Source organism: Lates calcarifer, unplaced genomic scaffold, assembly GCF_001640805.2.
Source record: "Lates calcarifer isolate ASB-BC8 unplaced genomic scaffold, TLL_Latcal_v3 _unitig_2745_quiver_3699, whole genome shotgun sequence".
NCBI lineage: Eukaryota > Metazoa > Chordata > Actinopteri > Centropomidae > Lates > Lates calcarifer.
Genome location: NW_026116416.1, coordinates 1 through 7,611, shown reverse-complemented (window position 1 = coordinate 7,611; position 7,611 = coordinate 1). Strand labels below are relative to the sequence as shown.

At 27.2% G+C, this 7,611-nt stretch overlaps 1 long non-coding RNA gene across 50 annotated transcripts; it reads left to right on the top strand.

Moving 5' to 3' along the window:
* The first annotated feature begins 338 nt into the window (after positions 1–338).
* Positions 339–7,132, top strand: LOC127140233 (uncharacterized). Of its 50 annotated transcripts, none has more exons than XR_007810608.1 (8): positions 339–403; positions 782–857; positions 1,649–1,800; positions 2,382–2,457; positions 2,568–2,605; positions 2,765–2,802; positions 4,157–4,194; positions 5,899–5,961. It is a non-coding gene; the product is annotated as an uncharacterized LOC127140233 (long non-coding RNA). The 50 variants fall into 50 exon arrangements; XR_007810609.1 differs by having other exon boundaries at positions 2,530–2,605; XR_007810620.1 differs by lacking the exon at positions 4,157–4,194 and adding an exon at positions 5,504–5,541 and having other exon boundaries at positions 5,899–5,959.
* The last annotated feature ends 479 nt before the right edge of the window (positions 7,133–7,611 follow it).

Below are 7,611 nucleotides of genomic sequence, written 5' to 3'. Positions count from 1 at the left end.
GTAAGGTGTCAAAAACCACCAAAAAATGTCATAGTATAGTAAGGTATGAAAAACAAAAAATGTCATAGTATAGTAAGGTGTCAAAAACCACCCAAAAAATGTCATAGTATAGTAATAAAAACACCAAAAAAATGTCATAGTATAGTAAGGTGTCAAAAATGGTCAAAAATGTCATAGTATAGTAAGGTATCAAAAAATTCAAAAAATGTCATAGTATAGTAAGGTATGAAAAATGTCAAAAAATGTCATAGTATAGTAAGGGTGTCAAAAACCACCAAAAAATGTCATAGTATAGTAAAGGTGTGTCAAAAATGTCATAGTATAGTAAGGTGTCAAAAACCAAAAAAATGTCATAGTATAGTAAGGTATGAAAAATGGTCAAAAAATGTCATAGTATAGTAAGGTGTCAAAAACCACCAAAAAATGTCATAGTATAGTAAGGCACCAAAAAATGTCATAGTATAGTAAGGTGTCAAAAACCACCAAAAAATGTCATAGTATAGTATGAAAAATGGTCAAAAAATGTCATAGTATAGTAAGGTATGAAAATGGTCAAAAAATGTCATATAGTAAGGTGTCAAAAACCACATAGTAAAAAAACAAAAAATGTCATAGTATAGTAAGGTGTCAAAAATGGTCAAAAAATGTCATAGTATAGTAAGGTGTCAAAAAAAAAATGTCATAGTATAGTAAGGTATGAAAAATGGTCAAAAAATGTCATAGTATAGTAAAAAAACCAAAAAATGTCCAAAAATGTCAAAAAATGTCATAGTATAGTAAGGTGTCAAAAACCACCAAAAAATGTCATAGTATAGTAAGGTATGAAAAATGGTCAAAAAATGTCATAGTATAGTAAGGTGTCAAAAACCACCAAAAAATGTCATAGTATAGTAAGTGCAAAAAATGTCATAGTATAAAAAAACCACCAAAAATGTCAAAAAAAAAATGTCATAGTATAGTAAGGTGAAAAACCACCAAAAAATGTCATAGTATAGTAAGGTATGAAAAATGGTCAAAAAATGTCATAGTATAGTAAGGTATGAAAAATGGTCAAAAAATGTCAGTAAGGTGTCAAAAACAACAAAAAATGTCATAGTAGTAAGGGTGTCAGTAAGTATGTCATAGTATAGTAAGGTGTCAAAAACCACCAAAAAATGTCATAGTATAGTAAGGTAAAAATGTCAAAAATGTCATAGTATAGTAAGGTGTCAAAAACCACCAAAAAATGTCATAGTATAGTAATGTCAAAAATGTCATAGTAAGTCCAAAAAATGTCATAGTATAAAAAATGTCAAAAATCAAAAATGTCGATAGTATAGTAAAAAAAAAAAATGTCATAGTATAGTAAGGTGTCAAAAAATGTCATAGTATAGTAAGGTGTCAAAAAATGTCAAGTATAGTAAAAAAACAAAAAATGTCATAGTATAGTAAGGTATGAAAAATGGTCAAAAATGTCATAGTATAGTAAGGTGTCAAAAACCACCAAAAAATGTCATAGTATAGTAAGGTATGAAAAATGGTCAAAAAATGTCATGGTCAAAAAAGTCAGTAAAAAAACCACCAAAAAATGTCATAGTATAGTAAGGAAAAATGTCAAAAAATGTCATAGTATAGTAAGGTAAAAAAAAAAATGTCATAGTATAGTAAGGTGTCAAAAACCACCAAAAAATGTCATAGTATAGTAAGGTGTCAAAAACCACCAAAAAATGTCATAGTATAGTAAGGTATGAAAAATGGTCAAAAAATGTCATAGTATAGTAAGGTATGAAAAATGGTCAAAAAATGTCATAATATAGTAAGGTGTCAAAAACCACCAAAAAATGTCAGTAACCAAAAATGTCACCAAAAATGTCATAGTAAGGTGTCAAAATGTCATAGTATGTCAAAAATGTCATAGTATAGTAAGGTGTCAAAAACCACCAAAAAATGTCATAGTATAGTAAGGAAAAACAAAAAATGTCATAGTATAGTAAGGTGTCAAAAAACCAAAAAATGTCCAAAAATGGTCAAAAATGTCATAGTATAGTAAGGTGTCAAAAACCAAAAAATGTCATAGTATAGTAAGGTGAAAAACCACCAAAAAATGTCATAGTAGTAAGGTGTCAAAAACCACCAAAAAATGTCATAGTATAGTAAATCCAAAATGTCATAGTATAGTAAGTGTCAAAAACCAAAAAATGTCATAGTATAGTAAGGTATGAAAAAATGGTCAAAAAATGTCATAGTATAGTAAGGTATGAAAAATGGTCAAAAAATTCATAATATAGTAAGGTGTCAAAACAATAAAAAATGTCATAGTTTAGTAAGGTATGAAAAATACTCAAAATATGTCATAAATAGTAAGGTGTCAAAAAGCACCAAAAATGTCATAGTATAGTAAGGTGTCAAAAACCACCAAAAAATGTCATAGTATAGTAAGGTATGAAAAATGGTCAAAAAATGTCATAGTATAGTAAGGTGTCAAAAAAACCAAAAAATGTCATAGTATAGTAAGGTGTCAAAAACCAAAAAATGTCATAGTATAGTAAGGTGTCAAAAATGGTCAAAAAATGTCATAGTATAGTAAGGTGTCAAAAACGGTCAAAAAATGTCATAGTATAGTAAGGTATAGTCAAAAAATGTCATAGTAGTAAGGTAAAAAAAAAAAATGTCATAGTATAGTAAGGTGTCAAAAACCACCAAAAAATGTCATAAAAACCACCAAAAAATGTCATAGTATAGTAAGGTGTCAAAAAATGGTCAAAAAATGTCATAGTATAGTAAGGTATGAAAAATGGTCAAAAAATGTCATAGTATAGTAAGGTGTCAAAAACCAAAAAATGTCATAGTATAGTAAGGTAAAAAATGGTCAAAAAATGTCATAGTAAGTAAGGTATGAAAAATGGTCAAAAAATGTCATAGTATAGTAAGGTGTCAAAACCACCAAAAAATGTCATAGTATAGTAAGGTGTCAAAAAACCAAAAAATGTCATAGTATAGTAAGGTGTCAAAAACGGTCAAAAAATGTCATAGTATAGTAAGGTGTCAAAAAATGTCATAAGTATAGTAAGGTAAAATGTCAAAAAATGTCATAGTATAGTAAAAAAGGTCAAAAAATGTCATAGTATAGTAAGGTGAAAAAAAAAATGTCAGTAAGGTGTCAAAACCACCAAAAAATGTCATAGTATAGTAAGGTGTCAAAAAATCAAAAATGTCATAGTATAGTAAGGTGTCAAAAAGTCAAAAAATGTCATAGTATAGTAAGGTGTCAAAAATGTCAAAAAATGTCATAGTATAGTAAGGTGTCAAAAAATGTCATGAAAAATGGTCAAAAAATGTCATAGTATAGTAAGGTGTCAAAAAAAAAAATGTCATCCAAAAATGTCAAAAATGTCATAGTTAGTAAGGTGTCAAAAAACCAAAAAATGTCATAGTATAGTAAGGTGTCAAAAAATGTCATAGTATAGTAAGGTGTCAAAAATGTCATAGTATAGTAAAAAACCACCAAAAAATGTCATAGTATAGTAAGGGAAAATGTCAAAAAATGTCATAGTATAGTAAAAAACCACCAAAAAATGTCATAGTATAGTAAAAAAAATGGTCAAAAAATGTCATAGTATAGTAAGTAAAAATGGTCAAAAAATGTCGTGTCAAAAAATGTCATAGTATAGTAATCAAAAAATGTCGTAAGGTGTGTCATAGTATAGTAAGGTGTCAAAAACCACCAAAAAATGTCATAGTATAGTAAGGAAAAATGGTCAAAAAATGTCATAGTATAGTAAGGTGTCAAAAAAAAAATGTCATAGTATAGTAAGGTGTCAAAAATGGTCAAAAAATGTCATAGTATAGTAAGGTATGAAAACAAAAAAATGTCATAGTATAGTAAGGTGTCAAAAAAAAAATGTCATAGTATAGTAAGTATGAAAAATGTCAAAAAATGTCATAGTATAGTAAGGTATGAAAATGGTCAAAAAATGTCATAGTATAGTAAGGTGTAATGTCATAGTATAGTAAGGTGTCAAAAACCAAAAAAATGTCATAGTATAGTAAGGTGTCAAAAAAGTCATAGTATAGTAAGGTGTCAAAAAACCAAAAAATGTCATAGTATAGTAAGGTCAAAAAATGTCATAGTATAGTAAGGTATGAAAAATGTCAAAAAATGTCATAGTATAGTAAGGTGTCAAAAACCACCAAAAAATGTCATAGTATAGTAAGGTGTCAAAAAAAAAATGTCATAGTAGTAAGGTGTCAAAAACCACCAAAAATGTCATAGTATAGTAAAAAAATGGTCAAAAAATGTCATAGTATAGTAAGGTAAAAATGTCAAAAAATGTCATAGTATAGTAAGGTGTCAAAACCACCAAAAAATGTCATAGTATAGTAAGGTATGAAAAATGGTCAAAAATGTCATAGTATAGTAAGTAATGAAAAATGTCAAAAAATGTATAGTAATGTCAAAAAAATGTCATAGTATAGTAAGGTGTCAAAAAGTCAAAAAATGTCATAGTATAGTAAGGTATGAAAAATGGTCAAAAAATGTCATAGTATAGTAAGGGTGTCAAAAACCACCAAAAAATGTCATAGTATAGTAAGGTGTCAAAAACCAAAAAATGTCATAGTATAGTAAGGTGTCAAAAAATGTCATAGTATAGTAAGGTAAAAAGTCAAAAAATGTCATAGTATAGTAAGTAAAAAATGTCATACAAAATGGTCAAAAAATGTCATAGTATAGTAAGGTATGAAAAATATAGTATAGTAAGGTGTCAAAAACCAAAAAATGTCATAGTATAGTAAGGTGTCAAAAAACAAAAAATGTCATAGTATAGTAAGGTAAAAAATGTCAAAAAATGTCATAGTATAGTAAAAACCAAAAAATGTCATAGTATAGTAAGGAAAAATGGTCAAAAAATGTCATAGTATAGTAAAAAACCAAAAAATGTCATAGTATAGTAAGGTGTCAAAAAATGTCATAGTATAGTAAGGTATGAAAAATGGTCAAAAATGTCATAGTATAGTAAGGTGTCAAAACCACCAAAAAATGTCATAGTATAGTAAGGTGTCAAAAAATGTCGTGAAAAATGTCCAAAAAAAAAAATGTCATAGTATAGTAAGGTGTCAAAAATCAAAAAATGTCATAGTATAGTAAGAAAAACCACCAAAAAATGTCATAGTATAGTAAGGTGTCAAAAACCACCAAAAAATGTCATAGTATAGTAAGTGAAAAATGTCAAAAAATGTCATAGTATAGTAAGGTGTCAAAACCAAAAAATGTCATAGTATAGTAAGGAAAAATGGTCAAAAAATGTCAGGTAAAAATGGTCAAAAAATGTCATAGTATAGTAAGGTGTCAAAAACCACCAAAAAATGTCATAGTATAGTAAGGTGTCAAAAAAAATGTCCGTCAAAAAAAATGTCATAGTATAGTAAGGTTGAAAAATGGTCAAAAAATGTCATAGTATAGTAAGGGTCAAAAAAAAAAATGTCATAGTATAGTAAATGGTCAAAAATGTCATAGTATAGTAAGGTATGAAAAATGGTCAAAAAATGTCATAGTATAGTAAGGTGTGTCAAAAAAAATGTCATAGTATAGTAAGGAAAAATGTCAAAAAATGTCATAGTATAGTAAGGTGTCAAAAAACCAAAAAATGTCATAGTATAGTAAGGTATGAAAATCAAAAAATGTCATAGGTAAGGTGTCAAAAACCAAAAAATGTCATAGTATAGTAAGGTGAAAAATGGTCAAAAAATGTCATAGTATCAAAAAAAAATGTCATAGTATAGTAAAAAATGGTCAAAAAAATGTCATAGTATAGTAAGGTGTCAAAAAAAAAAAATGTCGGAAAAATGTCATAGTATAGTAAAAAAAAAAAATGTCATAGTATAGTAACAAAAAACCAAAAAATGTCATAGTATAGTAAGGTATGAAAAATGGTCAAAAAATGTCATAGTATAGTAAGGTGTCAAAAACCACCAAAAAATGTCGGTCAAAAAATGTAGTAAGGTGTCAAAAACCACCAAAAAATGTCATAGTATAGTAAGGTGTCAAAAATGGTCAAAAAATGTCATAGTATAGTAAGTAAGGAAAATGTCAAAAAATGTCATAGTATAGTAAGGTGTCAAAAACCAAAAAATGTCATAGTATAGTAAGGTATGAAAAAGTCAAAAAATGTCATAGTATAGTAAGGTGTCAAAAACCACCAAAAAATGTCATAGTATAGTAATGTCAAAAAATGTCATAGTATAGTAAGGTAAAAATCAAAAAATGTCATAGTATAGTAAGGTGTCAAAACCACCAAAAAATGTCATGAAAAATGGTTGTCTCCTCAAAAAATGTCATAGTAATCAAAAATCAAAAAATGTCATAGTATAGTAATCAAAAAATGTCATAGTATAGTAAAAAAATGGTCAAAAAATGTCATAGTATAGTAAGGTGTCAAAAACCACCAAAAAATGTCATAGTATAGTAAGGTAAAAAAAAAATGTCATAGTATAGTAAGGCAAAAATGGTCAAAAATGTATAGTAAGGGTCAAAAAATGTCATAGTATAGTAAGGTGTCAAAAATCAAAAAATGTCATAGTATAGTAAGGTTCAAAAACCATCAAAAAATGTCATAGTATAGTAAAAAAAAAAATGTCATAGTATAGTAAAAAAATGGTCAAAAAATGTCCAAAAAATGTCCCGTCCATGGTCAAAAAGTCATAGTATAGTAAGGTGTCAAAAACCAAAAAATGTCAAAAACAAAAAATGTCATAGTATAGTAAGGTGTCAAAACCACCAAAAAATGTCATAGTATAGTAAGGTGTCAAAAACAAAAAATGTCATAGTATAGTAAGGTAAAAAAAAAATGTCATAGTATAGTAAGGTGTCAAAAACCACCAAAAAATGTCATAGTATACAAAAAAAAAATGTCATAGTATAGTAAGGTATGAAAAACAAAAAATGTCATAGTATAGTAAGGTGTCAAAAACCAAAAAATGTCATAGTATAGTAAGGTGTCAAAAATCAAAAAATGTCATAGTATAGTAAGGTGTCAAAAACCACCAAAAAATGTCAAAAAAATCAAAAAATGTCATAGTATAGTAAAAAAAAAAATGTCATAGTATAGTAAGGTGTCAAAAACCACCAAAAAATGTCATAGTATAGTAAGGTGTCAAACCACCAAAAAATGTCATAGTATAGTAATCAAAACCACCAAAAAATGTCATAGCAAATGGTCCAAAAAAAAAAATGTCATAGTATAGTAAGGTGTCAAAAACCACCAAAAATGTCATAGTATAGTAAGGAAAAATGGTCAAAAATGTCATAGTATAGTAAAAAAATGGTCAAAAAATGTCATAGTATAGTAAGGTGTCAAAAAACCACCAAAAAATGTCAAAAAAATGGTCAAAAAATGTCAGTATAGTAAGGTGTTAAAATGTAGTAAGGTGTCAAAAACCACCAAAAAATTCATAGTATAGTAAGGGAAAAAATGTCATAGTATAGTAAGGGTCAAAAATGGTCAAAAAATGTCATAGTATAGTAAGGTGTCAAAAATGGTCAAAAATGTCATGGTCAAAAAAAATGGTCAAAAAATGTCATAGTATAGTAATAAAAAAAAAAATGTCATAGTAAGGTGTCAAAAATCAAAAAAT